Here is a 19131-nt window from a genome sequence, read left to right as displayed (position 1 = left end):
GAAAATTGAAAAGATGGAACCAGAGTTTTCACAGAGATCCAGTGACTCCAGTAAACCTCTACAGAGCCCCAGGATCTCCCTCATCACAGGGACAGCAATATGCTGCCTGATTTTTTTTTGATGGAAAAGACAGAACACTCACATGCATTCAGCATGATAAAGACTGAAAGTCAAAAATTTCTATCCATCTTCTAAAATGTCAAGCAAAATGTCAGGCAGCACAGTAATAAAAAAGGAACACCTAACATAAAACAGGAGTATGATTAGCACGTTGCTTTTTAATGAATGTCACACATTCAGCAAAATCACTGGGCTTCAGAAGTAATGAAGTAATGACTGAATGAAAAAAAAAAAAATCACAGCAGTTCATCAGTAACTCCCAGAAAAGCTCCTTTATGAAGTGAATCTTTCTTTGGATACTTCTTAGGATCAAATTCTCACATCAAAGGGTAGACATTAAGACCTTACCAGAGGCAGTGGACCTTTATGGATTTGAGAATAAAAGTTGGCATTCATTGGTGTTCCTCTAGGGAGAAGGGAGAGTAGAGAAAAATAAGCTTTAATTAATGGTGATCATCTGATGGAGAATGACAGACCTTTATAGAGATGGTGATCCAAGGTAATTAAATTAGATGATGGAGACTTCTCTTGCTGCCACTCAAGACAGAAGATCCAAGGAAGAGTGGCCATCCTAAAAATAATTATTTATGAAACCCACAAAATAGGTCCAGTGGAATAGGTCCCTGTACATTACAGGAAATGAACCTGAACTAAATCCTGCACAGCATTGTTTTGCAAATGCGGAAAGTGAAATTTGCAGAGCACATGCTTGATTTTTCAATCAATTATTATTATCACCCTGCAACCCAAGAGAAGTCTACTACAAGACCAAGGATGCTTCTGGCCAAAGGAATCTGTAGTCAAGGCAGACCACTCATGAGATATGAAATAAACTGTGCCTTGAATTTTTTTTTTCATCTGTCTCACTGCAAACGTTCCTGTCTAACTCCTAACACCTGCCACCTTTAACGCAGTCCTCCAGTAAGCTGTTTGTTAATGTTAGTGCAAGCGTTTACTGTACCAAAATCAGTCTTCTCTTTTTCAACACTGTGCTTTGAGAGACACAATGTAGAATTTATTTTATTTTATTTTTCCCCCTCAGAAAGGTGGCATTATCCGGTTTGATTTTATACTTTTAAATTCATGTGTGCTCACATTCGCTCGTTTGCTCATACTTCAGATATTCAAAGACATCCTTTTCTACCATTTGTATCAGTAATTAACATAGCTAAACAGGCAACTTACTGAATGGCAACGGTGGGATTCCTTGCTTCAATATATTAAAGAATCGCATCCTTTCTTCCCTACATATTTATTGTCTCTTTACAGATTTATTAGCTCTTTAGCTACCTACACAGGTGTTTTTCTTCAGCTGTTTCTTAACTGATTACAAATATCCAAAATTCTTAATAGAGGACCAGACCATTATTCTGACCTAAAGATCAGAGCAGGTCTTTTTACCTAATTTTTTAATTAATTGATAGAATTTGTATGCAGTTCTGTTGGTGCACGATTATCCCACTTCTTTTTGACAGCCCCTGTAAACATCCCATTTGAATGCTCAATAATTTGGTGTATATTGCTATCCTTTTACTGTCCATTTTATTGGAATACCTAAAAAATCCTGACTTTTTTGGAATCAGCTTCCTTTGAAGTTCAACGGGATATAAACACCTACTGTCCTTTGCATCTTTTCACAGCTGCACCCACAAAATATTGTGCATTTATAGTACAATAATAGTAATAATCACTTGGCAGAGTAACAGCAACCCAGAGGGCCAAGTATGTAACTGCTTAATAGATCAGAGCTATGGGCTCATAAAGAACAGAACTGTAGAATTATCTTTATCTAAAATGACACAAATTCTCAAATTATAAAACCACAGCATTTGAACAGTTTAGTATTTTCCTGATACTAGCCATAATTAAATTAGATTTTACAGCTATTGTTATACACTTCTAGAACTAAAAAATATTATTGAGTACAGGATGTTGCTAGATAAAGAAGAGTCATCAAATACTAAATACCCATGATGGAGAGCTTCAGTTGCTGGTACACAAGCTGCCCAAATGGCATGAGACTGAGTTTACAGATGTAGTTTCTGGACTCCACCAATGATTGCTTCATACAGCTGAAAATCCTACAAAACATGGGAAAAATCACTTTTGTGGTTCAATCCTAACCAACACTGTGCAGTAAGATCAGAGGTTGATAGAGGCTGAAGCACTTAAAGCTGGAGCTTCTGGAAAGTTCTGTAGCTTCCAAAAGACATCCGTATTTTTCAGGCAGCTATGTGTGACCAGTATCACTAGTAAACAACAGCTGGAGCACATCAGGAGAGCTTCTAGACTGCACTGTGTGCTGCTCAAAGAGAAGGCCTCTTGCACTCACTGGGAGATCTGTGTGCGATGTGATCCAAGGTCTGCAAAATGGCAATAACCAGCAGTCTCATTTGAAATACATGCTCTTGATCCAAATCAAAACACGAATGTAGATGCATTCCATTAATCCCATGCATTGGTAGTTAAGGCCTTCTATTACAGGTTTGCAATGCTGTTGTTGTGTCATGGTGCTCATTCTTGACACATTTTATCTTCTTCTTAAAAAGAATAAAATTAAGACTTAGAAGAAATATTGCTTGGCAGTGGGTCAGATGAGTACTCTGAAAGTGTAATTTAGCTTTCTGGGCTTTTGGTTTGAAAAAAGGTTTTTCCTAAAATAATCAAAGCAGGAACCTTTGCAACTGAACTCAAGCATTTCAAAGACCTTGAGAAAGTCTGTGTCAGTAAGGAATTGCCACCTGTAGATAAACAGAGATGGGGAAGGCAAGAGAAAGGAAGCCAAACCCAGCCAAGCCAAGCCAAGAAATGGAAGGCAAAGCAAGGCAAGGCAAGGCCAGAGAAAGCATATCACAGATTGTTGTGAATTCTGTGAGGTTTATTATCTCAACACGTTTGGTATCACAAAGCTGCCAAGTGCAAGATAACTTTCACAGATCTGTCAGGCAGCTGTGTTACAAGCCCTGCCTGCTATGTCCAGGACTCAGCTGGGCTGCAGCCTGAGCTCTCCTCTTCTTCAGTCTCCTTAGAGACTGCTGGAGGAAAGTAGGTATGTTGCTAAAGCCATATAATCTCAAAATTCACTGGGGCCAAATGTAGATCTAATCAGGGAGAGAAAGGGGCTCACTAGTGTCCACTTCCCTCTATCCTAGCATTCCTGCATGCTCTTAAGGTGCATTCTGAATCTCTAGATTTCCTGCCCGCTTGAAACATCTCTCTCTGTGCAATGTTCTTTTGCCTCCCTACAGTCTTCTCCATTTCTTCTATTCATCTCCCCTGCTCCCAGACTTGAATCCTGCAGTGGGTACCCTACTGCAGCACTTTACTGGTGGAAATATCAATACATTTGAGTGATTATTTTCAACAGCAACAAATGAGTTGTCATAGACAAGTACAGAAATAAAATCCTCAGACTATTTATTACCTCTTCACATTAAAAGCAAACCTTGGTTAGATGCTATAAGCCAGATTTTGCAACTGAGAGTCTAATAATTTCCAAAAAACTGGTGTTAGAGAATGTAATGCAACACACAAGCATAAAGATTTTCTATGTCATACACTTCTGTATGTTTCCACCTATATTTTTCTACAAATAATGAATGCATAAGAGGCTCATTTCCCCACAAAATACAGAAATGAAAGTGCTTGCTGTAAAAATGCAGACAAACAAGTTTAGCCAGTTTAGGATGGATTAATTTGTTCATTATTATTCTTTACAAACTTTGCAGGAAGCCTGAGAGATAAAAACTGGTCCAAGATCTCTATTTTCACTGTCAGTGATGCTTGTGCAAAATCAAAAAAGAATATATATCTTGGCATGACAGTAAGGCACCAATAGCCCAAGGCTATTCCTTTTCTACACAGATTTCAGTGTGAAAATGGTAGGAAAACCAAAATAATTTTCAAGCTGCTAGAGGGTACTGTCAACTGTGAAAAACAGAAAGACAACTATAAACATAATTATTCAAGTGCACCCTCTGAACTAACAGGAAGATTTTGAAGGGCTAGCACAGAATTTTTAAAACATGCTAAGCAAGACAGATAGTAAACGTTTATGCTGGTTTCCTCCTTTGCAAAATACTTTTACAAAAGAGATATTAAGCAGATTGATTTGGTTCTCAGCAGAATGCATGTGGAGGGTAAGACCTGGGTAAGGGCTAAGTTTTTAACTCCATTTCTTCAGCATCTCTGTTAGATGTTTTGCATAACAGTACCTTCTGAAGAAATTTGCTTGGGATCAAACTGTAAGTATGAATTAAGATTTTACTGGAAAATCGACAGGACTGAAGAATGAATATTTGGTCCTTAGGGGTGTAAATGAAGAGGTCATATTCAAAGTATTTTTCCTTTTGTAACATGAAAGAGAAGATTCCCAAAGGATTATTTGTGTGCTGCCACTGGTCTGTGAGCCCCTTCAAAAGGCACATGCCCTGAAAGAAAAAGGTACCCACTGCTATGGTGGCACCTGTTACTGCAGCTGCTGCTCTTCCAGGTGCATGGCAAAAGAGGGCAGTGGAGCACTGTACATTTCAACAGATTAAACTAATTAATGATCCCTGCAGGACTTTTCTCTACATTTCTTTGCTGCAAAAATTATTACAATACCTAAAAAAGCAATTATGCTGTATTAATAACATCCAGACAGTTTAAACAGAACATATCTTTTGCTTTCACTGAAAATGGCATTTCTTTCCCAGCGAGCCTTATAATCGATTGACTGATATTTCATTACTTCCAAATCTCCAGTCACAGGAGGCATTGCATTTTCACCCACTAACAGGACTCTCCATGTTGGTTTCTTTTGCATTATCTCTCACATGCTTTCCAGGGAAGTTTGCATTCCTGCCCGTAACACATCTCTCCAAGTTTAAAAGAGCCAACAGTAGTTTAAGTGTCATCTCATGGAATGGGTTTTGTTTCCGTTTCTGAGTCCCTAACAAGAAACCATGTTGGTTTTAGCCAATGTACCACGGACAGTCATTGCTTATGCTGGGTTCTTTCTTAATTGATTAGGCAGTTCTACCTTCTGAATCCTTCCTAAGTGTTTCCAGACTTTGTCTGTACCACATCCATTTCAAAATGTGTTCATTCATGCAATTTTAAACATTTAGCAATCCACTTCAAAATGCAATCGTTCATGCAACTTTAAACATTTAGCAACATCATTTTTTGTTCCCATATTTAACAAAAGAGCTTGAAGGTCAAAGGCATCTTCAAACATTTCTAGTTTTACACTGTAATATAACCAAATCTGCAGTTTGGAGTTGCTTTGGTTTCTCAGTTGGAGTCTAGGATGATGCTTCCTTTTGCTGGAAGTGGCAGCTCCCACTTCAGTGTAAGCTGACATATATAATATGTCGTTAAAAATAATGACATATTATTTAAGAGGAATGTTCACAGTAAAGAACCCTGCCCTCTCTACCAAACAACCCTCTTTCATCTTGTCAAAAACAGCCTTTAGTCTTCCTTTAAAATGACAAAGGTTTACAGTGTCAATAAACTCCTTGGGATGGCAGTGCTCTAACCAGATTTATTAGCAAAGCTCTTACTTTACCGTTATAAGCCAAACTCTGGTACTCAAATGTCATTCATTAAAAAATCTCACTTTTTATTTAATGGCTATAACATGTCAGCACTGTCTCCAGTATTCCTTTGATGCAAAAAGACAAGGGGATATGGCAAACTTTGATATGCCACATCCAACCTGAAGTTTGAATTACTTATAAATGCTTGGAAAATTGCATAAAATGATAGTGTATGATATGCAATACATTACCACTACATTCTCAGATCAAAACACAGTAATCACCAACATCATTATCCTGTTTCAGAGCAGTTTCAGGGCAGCTCACTGGACTGGGATTACAGAGTCAGTTTATAAGCCTAGCTCTTCCATGGTCCAAGTAGAAAATTCAAGGAAGTGTCCCCAGCCTCCTCAGCCTCAGTTTCCTCTCCTTTATAGCAGGGGGACTAACATCCATCCTTTCTGTAAAGTGTTTGGACATCACGGTGTACGTAGCTTTTGTATGTACAGTACAGAGGCTGGATATTATTTCTGTTATTACAGTTTTTGTTCTATTTTTACAGGGATATTGTATTATTCCTACTGCTACAGTTTTCTGCCTCCAGGGTGCTGGGTCTTGAGCAAACTCAAATGCAGGCTGGTCAAAGTCGACTGCTGTTTACATTTGAAAAATATTTTAGAAGTGTAAGACCATCCTTTCCACACCAGTGCACTTAAACGTACAGAAAAATCAATAATTTTCTCTATGACTGACTAGGCTTTTTCCAGTAGGTCTTGCACAGTGAAAAAGGCATAAACCACCCTCAAATATAAACAGAAAAAAACTTGCAATAGTGCTAACTGCGCAAAAGTGGATATTTTTTTTTTTGTGAGATGTTTACAGAAATACTTTTATGCTTTGGTTAACTCCCTGAGACAGAAAACCTTTCTTAAAGGAAAAATATTGTTTAGTCTTTACTTTTATTTATTCATTTTGTCCTTGACTAAGTAATAAAGCAATATTATATTGCATTTTAGATTTCAAGCAATCTAAAACTAACTCCTCCTTTCTCCTCTCCTTAAGTACTCTTAATTTCCTGATATAGGCTTCTGTACACATATGCCTTTAGATTTCTTTTTAATATAAAAACTATATATTAAGATTTTATCATTTGCATTTTATACCAAATAATAAAATTCATATAAAGATAGATAGATAGATAGATAGATAGATAGATAGATAGATAGATAGATGATAGATAGATAGATCGTAGATATACACACATTCAAAAAACTAAGAGCTGAGCAAGTTCAAGTCAGGGGAAAATCAAGTGACTTTCCAAATCTCTGCGTTGGTTATAACACCACAGAGTTTCTATGCTGCTACAGCACCAAAATAAGGGCATTCCACATGTGAAAGCCTGAAAGAGAGAATCCTTTACCCAAGGTGCTGAGCAGAAAAGGAGACAGACCTGAGTGGACCACCATCTCGACCAGAGATGAAGCCCATCCAGAAAGTTAATTCGGAAGCGCCTTTAATTTGCAAAGGGGTTTATTTCCATTCTCGCTCCTGTTGGCATAAGTGTAATGAAAGGCCAGAGAAACTTCACACTGTCAGTAGTTCCAGGAGCTGCTTTTGCAAACCAAGTGGTTTCACCCTTCATTTCTGGGGCACCGACCCAGCTCATAAACTGTGTAACAAACTGTAATGAACTGTGACCTAAAGTTAAGCAAAACAAGGAAATCAACATGAGTTTGGTGGTAATAGGCAAATGGAGTGACCACTTGCAATTCAAGCATCACTGGTAATAAATGTGTGCACGTATATGTGTTTGTATACCACCTCTTTTAATTCCTGATAATAAATCCTCTTGGTGCAAACCTTAATGTAACAGATATTACACAGAATGCTTTGAAAACCAGAACCATTATAACTGGTAAAAAAGAAACCAACAAAATGCAGGAAAGTAGAAGGATTTACATGCGGGTTTAAATTTTTTAAAAATTGACTTTTCACACACAGGAAAAAACAAAATTAAGCTTTCCTTAGCAAGGACCATTATTCAAAGGACAAATTATTCTGGTCCACAAGTACCATCTGCTACTATTACAGCAAGGGAATGAAAAATGTAGTCACTTTCTGCTTTGAAAGTGCTTATTCTCCTCTCTTGTGATGCTCAGAGGTGATGATAATTTTGCATTTTTCAGTCTGTCCCCTATCAGGGCACAAAACCTGCTGCCCACACAGGAGAAAGGAAATCCAGCACAGGTTTCTAGCAGAACAGCTCTGAGGGGAGGAGGATGAGGCTGATAGGTGGCTATAGGGCTGCATGTTAGGATAAAAAAGCGTACGGAGATTGTGTTGGAACTGAAATCAAGCAGTAGACACCATCCAGCCAGTTATGAAAGCAACATTACACTCTCACCACAAAAGAGCTCTGCAACTACCTGCTAACTGAAATGGTAAGAGAAAAATAAATGGATTTCACAGTTTAAGCAACTGCTCTACTCATACAAATGTAGGTCAAAAAGAAATGAAGTTACAGTTCTAGTGAAGAACTCCCAGGACTACAAAAGAAAGGTTATTCATGAGCTTAATTCAAACAACAGCTATCTAAAAAATGGCAAATTAAGAAATGCATTTTACTACACAGACCAGAATGTCATTTAATTAAATATCCAATAAACAGATAGCTAAATGCACATGCTGGGTCACAACATCATGTTGTTTGATAAGGCACATCACTCTAAACATTGTATTGTGCATCTGAGCTTGTTTCCTAGACTGCACCAAAGAGTGACTGCCACAATACAGCATGTCCTGATGCCACAGCCCTGCAGGTCCACTCCTTGCCAGCCTCTGTCAGGGTAGACTCTTCTGTCTTCAAAGTGCCTCTCCACATGAGGAATGCACCTGGGAATGTCACTCCCCAGAGGATTTGCCTGACATAGATCCATCCAGCCATCCCTGCATCCATCCATCCATCCATCAACCCATGCTATACTGTATATTAATCTTTTCTTCCAGCTACTAGCAAGGTATCCTGCAAAACTTTTCCCACCCACATGGCGCATCTACCAGTGGTACATCCCATCCAGGATGCTGCCTTTCAGTGAACCCCCCCCTACCTTGCTGAATTTCAAGAGGCTTTAAGTTATTTTTACAGTTATCACAAGAGCCATTTCATTTCTCTAGTCCAGAGGACCACAAGAAGTCTAGATTGCCTAGCTGACATTCATAAAATAATAGCAGAATATCCATAAGTTTATCCAAGAGTGACTCCATTTTGGTTCATACAGAGGTTCTCAGGAGTGCTGATTCTTTCACTTACTTTCAAGAAATCTGCTGAACCAAAGGCACACGTTACATAGCTATACTTCTCAACCATATATCATGAACTTCTATTTCACAAGATAACAGTTTGCCTTTTAATTTAGCAGCATTTTGTATAGAACACATATTACACATTAATCGATGCTACTGGTTTTAAGTTCTGTGTATTATATCAATCACTGCCAAATCAGCTTAAAAAAGGTACGTGGCTACACAGGCTGAAGAGTGACAAAGGTGGCTGGATGCCATCCCAGCTGCATCCCTTACTTGGTTGCTACTTTCTGCAGCCTGAAGAAGGACTCCAACTGTTTATTAACGCCTATATGTATCCTCAGAACCAACGCCTGTGCTAACAGAAATTGGCACCACTCCACTGAAGTCAGCTGAATGTTTGTAACAAATGAACAGCTCCTCCACAGCAAGCAAAATTCTGCTTTCCTTTATGTATCATCCCACATGCCCATAGGATTTTGCCTTCGTGAATAAAAGAGAATGACTCACAATAGTTAGTGGCTGCAGTGTCTTCCAAGCCAGTCCCAGCTTTGTCTGTTGTGCTCTACCCTCCTTCCAGCTGACCTTGTTTGTGTGGCCAAAAAGAGAAGAAACCCTTAGCTGATTGTGGGAAATGGATAATATAATAGATAGTATAGTAGTAATAGAAATAGTATAGATAATACTATTTCATAATACCATTACATGTTTATCCTTGGAATTCACAGCACTTCCAACATGCAGTCTCAAACTAAATTAATTTGGTGTCAATGTCTTGTTCCTGGGGCAGGAACAGTCAAAACACTTAATTCCTAAAGTCAGCAGCAGGTTCATAGAAGTCTGAAATAAACAGATTACATATACTACCTATTCACCTGAATACTGTGTAAAATTTTAAAAAGGGAACTGTAGTATGAATTTAATAGACAATACAGAACCTTACAGCTTCATACATAATTTAGTTTTAGAACTAAGAGAGCTTTCATGAACTCAAGTAAAAAGCAAGTTTTCTCTTCCACTTTTAATTTAAAATCTCTCCAGGCTTGTAAGCCCACATGAGAGAAAAAATTAACGTCACTTCAGAATTCTCAAAAATAGCAGTTTATGCATTCAAATATGTAAGTTTTTTTCCTAGGCTCAAAATGTTTTCATCATTTTTTGATACATCTCCAAGCAAAAAAACAACAACTGAGGTATAGAAATGTGGCTTTTCATGTGTTTAATAAGGTGGGGGGTGGCAGTGAGCCTGTATACCAACATGAGAGAATCACTGTTTAAACCCCTGACAACAGATGCACTGCAGCTCTCATTTACCTTGGACTCGCACTGAAAATAATTACTCTTGATAGCTCAGTCTTGCAAATTTGGAGTACACTTAGGTGTATGATGAAATGTCAGCATAAAGGGGACCCACCATCACCTTGTGCAGCTTCCCTGAGTCTGCCCACCATCCAGTCAGACAGGCAGGTACTGCAGCACAGCTTGGAGCACTGAGGAAAAGGCTTTTTCTACCTGGGAAGGAAAGGTACAATGGCCTTTTGCATTAAGTGCCTTTTTCTCTAGTTAGTAATCTGCTTTCCACCTAAATATAAGCTGTGAGTAGCCTAGGTATGAGATGACAGGTTTGGTGTTGAAGCATGCCATTCCCATGAGATTGCTTTTTTCTTCAAAGCCACAGTTCACATTTAAGCCAGGCAGTACCTGAAAATCCTACAGTACCAAATACCTGTGTGGCTATGACAGTTAATGTGACAGGCTTTGTAAAGCTGAAGACAAACATAAAGATAAAAACTGGACCAGATTACAGAAAAAATTACACTACACAAGAGTATGCCCAGAATGATTATATTGTAGTCAGAGCGATGTAACCGAATTCATTTCTAGTTCCTAGAAATGTGCTGGAGTCCCCACAGAGGTGTTAGAATTAAGCAGGCTATAAGTATATTGCAATTTTTGTCTTCAACCTTCAGGCCACTGTGATCTGTGAAGGCTTCATCCTCCACATATGAGCACAGTGATCATTCTGCTCTAGTGGTGCACTGCCAGGTTCCACTTCAGCTCCACACCTCACCATATCCAGGAGTATTGCATAGGATAGGAACTGTAGATGTGAAATGCAAGGAATGATTAGGATTACTGGGAACAGATTCCCACTCAGTTTCAGTCCCAGTTCTGTGCCTCTATCCTTTTGGTTTACCTGTCTAGCACATATTAAGAGTTAAGGTAAGAGTGCATAACACAAAGAGCCAGTGCTCATTCCCATAGAAGACTCAAGAATACATGCTTGATAGGATCATACAATCCTAGGATAGTTCAAGTTGGAAGGTACCTCAGAAGGTTTCAGAAAGTTGGGCCAGCTTTGAGGTCAGACGATGTTGCTCAAGGGGTCTTAAAAACCTCCACAGACAAAGACTACTCAACTCCAGCTCTGGAGGCTTCAGTGCAGAAAAGACATGGACCTGCTGGAGCAGGTCCAGAGGAGGGGACACAGGAGCATATAACCAGGGAACGGGGAGCATATCACCTCTGCTATAACAGACTGAGAGATGGACTTTTCAGCCTGGAGAAGGTTCTGGGGAGAGTTTATAGCAGTTTTCCAGTACCTAAAGGGGGCTACAAGAAAGCTGGAGAAGGACTTTTTACAAGAGCATGCAGTGATAGGAAAAGCCTTAAAACTGAAAGAGGTTTAGATTTAGAGATGTTTAGATTTAGAAAGGTTTCGATTAGATTTTAGGAATAAATTCTTTACTGTGCAGATGGTAAAAAAAAAGACTACTTGTCCAGAAAAACCAACTGCTTGTCCAGAGAAACTGTGGATACCCCATTCCTTGAAGTATTCAAGGTGAGGCTGGATGAGGCTTTGTGTAATCTGACCTAGTGGAAGGAGCTTCTGAACAAATTCAAACACAAAAAGGAAGCCCTCAGAGGAAGCAAGGACATGAGCACATTGCCAACTCATGTACCTAACAAAACACTTACAGGGTTCCTCAGTTTTCCCATGTCCTGGGAAACCACCTTCTGGAGAGAAGCCACATTTTCCTTAGTCTTCCTTTTATAACCCACATACCTATTGAAGCAGTTTTTTGTTGCCCTTGATATTCCCATCCAGATTTAATTCTGTCGGGGCTTTACCTTACCAAACCCTATCCCCAGCTGCTCGGGCAATCTCACTGTACTCCTCTCAAGCTATCTATCATTGCTTCCATTCTCTGCAGGCTTCCTTTTTGTGTCTGAGTTTGGCCAGGGACTCCTTGTTAATCCACATAGGCCACCTGGCATTTTTGCCTGACTTTGTTCTTGGGATACATTGTTCTTGGTCTTGGAAGACGCAATCCTTGAGCATCAACCCGTTTTATTGGGCCCCTCTTCCCCCCAGGGCTTTATCCCACAGTACTCTACCTAGCAGATCCCTGATCTCTAGCCTGACAAGCAGGGTATAGAGCTTGCCGTGCTCCCTCCACACTGACCTAAGGATCTTAAACTTCACTGTTTCATGGTCACTGCAGCCAATTATGCTGTATCAGTCACTAGAAACACATACTGATGTCCTTCTGTGTGCCCAGTGTCCCCCTTTTATCTTCACTGATACCAAGACTTCATTAAACTCCCACTCAGCTATTGTACCTCTTAAGCGTGTCAGAATGGTGATGCAGTAGAAAATAAAAACAAGTCATTAGAATGGAGATTAGTGGCAAACTCATTTTTAAGCCCATTTATATACACATATCTCACAAGGGAGGTGATGATAGTATGTTCAGGAGTGCATTAATCATAAGAACTATGTAAGAAACACACAGTGCAGATTACCTAACTATGTCATATACAGTGTCTGTGAAGAGCACAACTTAATGAAGACCTTGTTTAATTTTTGCTGTAGGTATCACAATGACTTTGTTGGGTATCCATTTAATAGGGTTCACAACAGTCAAAACTCACCACTGAAATGGACAGCAATAGAAAATAAAATTTTCTCCATGAGTTCAGCTTTACCCCAATATGCAATTAATACAGAAGAGGCTATTCATACAAAACGCACTTTCTTCCCCCTAGCCCTTGGTAATACATTGCCGTATTTCATGCAAACCAAAACATTTTCTTACTCAGGTGTTACATAAAATATCATAATACCCAAAAAGCATCATAATCCTGCAGCAGGTTTCACTGTGAATAAGTTTTAACACTCGTTACTTCAGGAGAATTCTTTCATCTTTTGCACTTAAAAACATAAATACAGAAGATTTATTACATCAAAGAGTTGTACACTTGTACTTTTGCAAGAAGATGTTGGCTATTACTGGTTTGAGCCAAAATATTACAGTTCTGCTATCTTTTCTCTGAGATATTCTTTTCTCACATATATTTCTTGGTCATAATAGGTTAATTGCTTAATAGGATTTTTCCCTGTTAAGTAGCGACTTTGTCTCTTTGAGGTCAATGGAAAACACAAGACATAAAATCTATTTGTTATTAATGTATTTCTTCCAGCCCACATAACCAGATTTTTTTTTTCCAAAGTGAACGGAGCAGTAGCATTTTCTTTATAAAATGATTCATTTATAACCCCAATATTCAACATCACTCATCTGTGATCATCAAGTCCTCAAGAAAACATCTGCAAAACTATCTGGTTTTCAAGTAAATTCCAACTGGGCATTAATAGAGTCAAGTTACAAGGAAAAAGGAAAAAAAAAAAGTTAATGTAAAGATTCTCAACTTCCTCTAGAGTTGCAAATTTCTAATTTGATGACACAGATTGTGCAAATGTATATACATATATACAGGCATATGTATGCATGTATATTTATATGTACATACAGTTTCCGTACAGGAAAGTGGCAATTTTCATGCTCTAAGCTTCTCATTTTCCTTCACATTCGTGCCACTTCTTAAAATTTGAACACACTGGAGTCTCTCTTCTACTGCCTTGATATAACACTCTTTCTTTTCCCAAACCTTTGTCTTTCTTCATCAGTCACAAGCATTTTTTTCCACATCTTTTTCGCAACTGTAATCCACATTCAAACTATGCTCTACAATGAAATACAGAATGTCTGAATGTCACCTTATTGGTGTCCTTTACATATGATTTAATGACTTGTGAAAACATCAGTAAATATCTTTAGTATTCCAAAGTAATATATCAAAACATTCAAAATAAGAATGCAATTCTCAACAGCAGACAGTGTTATGAGCCTCTCCAAGCTAAAGCTGACATTTTCTCATTCAGGTCAAATTTTAAAAGTTATCAGAATGCCTCTAAGAAGAGCAGATGCTGCTATGCAACTACATATACCATACCAGCAATGCATATTAAAAGTAACCAGTAATTTTTTTAAGATATTTTAATAGATATTAGGATATTTCATCAGAAAAACTAGCTTAATGTAGAACAACAAATAAGCAAGTGTGTGCTGCTTTCCAATACACTCATCATTTGGTCAGCCCACTTCAGGAAAATCAATCCATGCAGTTTGTCTACAAACCGCATTACGCACTAAGTCACAGTTCAGAGGATTAATGCTTAGAAGGAAAAGGAGAAAACACTCATGCATCAAAGAAAAACTGGGGGAAAAGTCATCCATTGAGAAACAGCAGTGGAACTTTCCTGTATGTTTGAGTGTCCAATTGCAGCCCTGATGTGCCACGCAGCAGGGAGGGAGCAGTCAGGCTCATCGTACTCGGAGCAGAGATGGATCTTTAGGTGAGGAGCAGAAAAGCCTGCTTTTCATGACTCCCTTACACCACCTTTTCAATAACTCCTTACACACAGAGTTTGTATGAACATTACCAAAGCAAGACTGTCACTCTAGCCAAGCAAGAAGCAAGATATGGCCTGCTCACACTGCAGGTTTAATACACTTGTTACACTGACACTGTATTCCCTAATACTGCCCCCAAATCTGTCATTTAAAGGGCCCTGCCAGTTTCAAGTGTTACACCTGTGACATCAATTATACAATTAATCCAAACCATCCCACCTCTGAGCTGCTTATAAACACACAAACTGGGCCAAATGCATGTCACATTCCCAATAATCTAAGGCTCACAGATTTTAAGACTGCGAGGAACAACTACAAAATCATCACCTTGCATAGAACAGACAGTAGAAAATCAGTCCTAGACTGGACCCTCCAACAAATGGGGCTGGAACTGCAAAGCTATGTGTCCTGCCTTACAGCAGCCTGAAAGCTCTCTGCTTTACACGCACCTGAAGGGGAAAAAGTACAGCTGAGCACTTGGATGACACAAGGACATCTCGAGGATGCAGCACTGTCCATCCCTGGACCTCAGCTAACCTTTCATCTCAGCGGAGACCCTCCTATGCTGGAATCATCTTCAATGCTCATTTTAAGCCTGTTTCAGGGAAGTGGTATAAGATGCACAGAGGGCACACCAGAAAGACACCGATTCTTATTAAGCCATTTTATAAGGAATAGAAAATAAGCCAAGCTAATCTGTGATTTTTATTGCCCAGTTACTCTTCTTACCTGCCACATACAGAAAATATTTAATAAATCTGCAGGGAATTTGCCTGACTAGGAATTGAGTAAAGAATGACTTATCCAGAAACATACTACATGTTTAAGTTTGATGTGACAAGATCCCTAGAACCATGATATAGCACGGTACCTTGCAGTAGGAATTAATCCATAAAATTCATTACACTTCTGCTGATGAAGCAGTGGAAACTTCACAGTCCTATTCCACACAAAAAAAAAAGGCAAAGACTTGAAATATCATTTAACACAGTTTTTGAACAGTCTATTAAATAGCTTTTGGACTAAAAACATACTTTCAGACCATGAAATTACTAATTTTTGTAACAGGGTAAAAAAATTCTCTTGGCTTAAGTAAAAAAAAACACAACAACAACTTGCCTTTGCTTCAAACAAAAGCACTACTCATGATGTTTCAACCTGTCTTATTGCAAAAAACACTTACAGGTGATCTATATCTACCTGATGCACTGCATCTCAGTCACAGGTGATATTTCAGAGCTCACCTCTGAAACACTCCCATACATTAAGAGAGAGCAAGATGGGGAAAATTGTTGAATTGGGACACGAGTACAAACACCAAAGAGAAATATAATCACCACCAAACTTCTGAGCAAACAAGTAAATAATTACAAAAATAAGGTCTCTAGGTATTCCGCGGTAATCAAATCTACCCTTTTTACTGTTTTAATACCTCAGCTTTAGCAACATCATGCTGTTACAAATTCACATGCTAATCTGCCAAGATATTTCTGACTCTGTCAAAACCAACTGCAAAATTCCACACACAGCCGGGCAAGGCCAGGATATCATTCCCTTCTATGAGGCATTGCAGCAATAGGAAAAGGTGTGTTTCAGATCTTTAGGGTTTTACATTTGCTAATACACGATAATGAACCCACAGAATATTGAACTAAAGCCAACACATCTGTGACTACAACTGCAAATCAAATTCAATACTGCTAATCATTGCTCTGCTTATTTTTCAGTTCTGTCAGGCTGGAAAACACCCATTAGATTGTATGCAAATCTTATATGTATATTTATATATAAATACATATATATTCACCTTATTTAGAATAAAACAGGTATTTTAAAAAAATTCTACATCTTGTCTCCTAAAAACAATATGCTTAAACGAATAATGAGCCAGCTGGGAACACTAACAATCAGACAATAACTGAAGGGACTGTTTCATGGTTTCTACAATTATTAAGTTGATTAATGTCAGTTATGATGGGTTGCACAAAATGTTTGGTCATATCAACACTTCAGATATTTAATCATCCACACACATATCTCTTGATATTTAAAGATTTCTGAAAACCACATTAATTTGCCACATTTCATACAGTTCTATAAATAACAGTTTGGTTTACTGTGAAATAATTAACACTAAATGGCAAAGCCTCTATAACTGTCCCACCCGCTAGCTCCTGCCAGCTGGGAGAGGGGCAGAAGGTGCGCTCTGCTGTTAATTCGGAAGGGAACATGTGACACAACCTGACATGTCAGAGTGTGAAGAGATTTTTGCCACTTTGGTAAAAAAAAGTGTACTGACTGGAGGGGGAAAAAAAAAAAAAAAGATGAAGACTTGGAGGTTGTTTTATTTCCACATCATTACATAGATAAGGGAAACAGAGCTATAGCCATTTTTAAATGTCTGTAAGTTTCCCCCTCCTCCTCCCTCTTCCCTTGCTGTTCAGAGCTGTTGAGTAACAGACATTTCAGAGCGTGCATGGGGGAAGTAAACAAATGCATTGCTACTGTAGTTGCAGGGCAAAGAAACATTGATGTCACTGCTGTTATAATCACATCAGTAGCGTGTGTTAACGGTAATGTCATGTTTGATCAAAAGCCCATCAAAATACAGTCTGAACAGAAGCACAAACCAAAATGCCAAGAGAATCACCTTCCGAACAGTTCCCTCCGCATACAGACCCCTGTTGCAGAGGTGAGCTTTCGGTCACCAACACTCAATGTCAAATCACCCCGAATCACACAATTACACTTTACAGTTGGCTGGGTCCCTGTTCCCCTGCTTGAAATGTGAATTTGATGTTTCACCTCTTCCCCACTGTTCACAGGCACCCACACCCTGCGGCACCCGAATACATCCCACCAGGGATAACGCACGCAGCTGGAGTTTGCTCCTGTTCCTGACAGCTTGCCTGTCAAGGACAGAAACAGTTACAGCCCAAGTGTTCGGGACCATTTTTCTTCCAGCAGGTCTTTTCCACTTCAAACACAATGTGTTGCTGTCTCTCCGCTTCAGCACAGGGTATTCAGTACAACCAAACAGTAAGAGCAGAAATAGCCAACAACAAATTCTCTCAGGTGGGAAAACGGCTGGGCAGGATACATCCCCTCTTGTGTCCCAACAAGTCAGCATGTACATGTTCGTCAATTGTGTACTTTTGATCAACATTTTCTGAAATTGCCCAGCTCGAGCATGTGGTAAACCCGTTGAGTGTTAACCCTTTTACAGAGCGTAGCACGTACGAAATGCAGTGTCAGTGAGACCAGACACGGAATGCTACCATCCAGAACTTCCCATGCACATTTTTCTGTCATCTCCCCCACTTCCTTCCATCAACCTGGCCCTAGAAAGGAGAAACTCATCCTGTTTCACATCCCCTCCCCGAAGTCTGCCTGCTGGCACCAGCCGGATACCTGACATCTTCCCTTAATTTTCTGTAACTTCCCGATTTGCCCCTGGACTGATGAAGCATTGACTTTCCCCCACCCCCTGGGCTCACCTTTTAGGTCTGCCTGGCGGCGCAGCCACCGCCTGCATACCAATGTGGGGCCGCAAAGGCAGCGCGGCGGCCGCCCTCCGGCACCCGCACCGCGCCGGCCGCTCCCGCGGGCGCGCTGCCTTTTGCGCGTTGTCCCCTCGAAAAATTTAAAACGGGGGGACACGGGGACGGGGACAGGCACAATTTATCCCGGCCAGCAGGACTGGTCCTGCTTGTCCCCAAGGGACACGCATGCCTGCGTGCAGCAGGCGCTCAGGCACGCACATCCACGGGTGTGTGTGTACGCGGCGCCTGTGCCACATCCATGTGCGTGCGTGTGCGAGTGCGTGTGTGTTTGTGTGTGTGTGTGCGAGGGGAGGGGAGCGGAGCGGGAGGGGAGCGGAGCGGGAGGGGAGGGAAGCAGCCCCGCCGCACCCGCGCATCCCCCGCGCCGCGGAGAGCGTAGACTCACCGGGTCACCCTGGTCTCTGAAGGTCAAGCTCAGGTTGGTTTCTTGATCGCAGTTGTCCTCCGGGCTCTTTCGGCTCAATCCTTCGCTCGCTTTTTTTTTTTTTTTTCTTTTTTTCTTCTTTTCTTTCCTTCCCCTTCTCTTCCCCTGCTCGGCCGCGGTGGCGGCGGCTGCCGCCCGGAGGGGCTCCCGCTGCCGCTCCCGGCCCCGCGGGGTGAATCCCGGCTCCTAAGCCCTGGCCCCGCGGCGCCGCTCAGATCCCATGGTCGCAATCCACATCGCGGCAGATGTACCACAGAATCACGTAGAGGATCAGCAGGATGGCGAAGATGAACAAAGCCACCAGGATAGCCTTGGTCACCGGAGAGATGAGGGACTGCATGTCACCCGCGGACCGCCGCCGAGGACAGACGACTCGAGAACTACACGGGGGCAGCGAGCGCGGACGGATCCCGCGGCCCCGCCGCCACCCCCGCCGC

The sequence above is a fragment of the Onychostruthus taczanowskii genome, unplaced genomic scaffold (assembly GCF_017590055.1).
Source record: "Onychostruthus taczanowskii isolate IOZ18803 unplaced genomic scaffold, ASM1759005v1 scaffold71, whole genome shotgun sequence".
Classification (NCBI taxonomy): Eukaryota; Metazoa; Chordata; class Aves; order Passeriformes; family Passeridae; genus Onychostruthus; species Onychostruthus taczanowskii.
The sequence above is the reverse complement of the archived record's forward strand: the minus strand, read 5'-3'. Positions refer to the sequence as shown.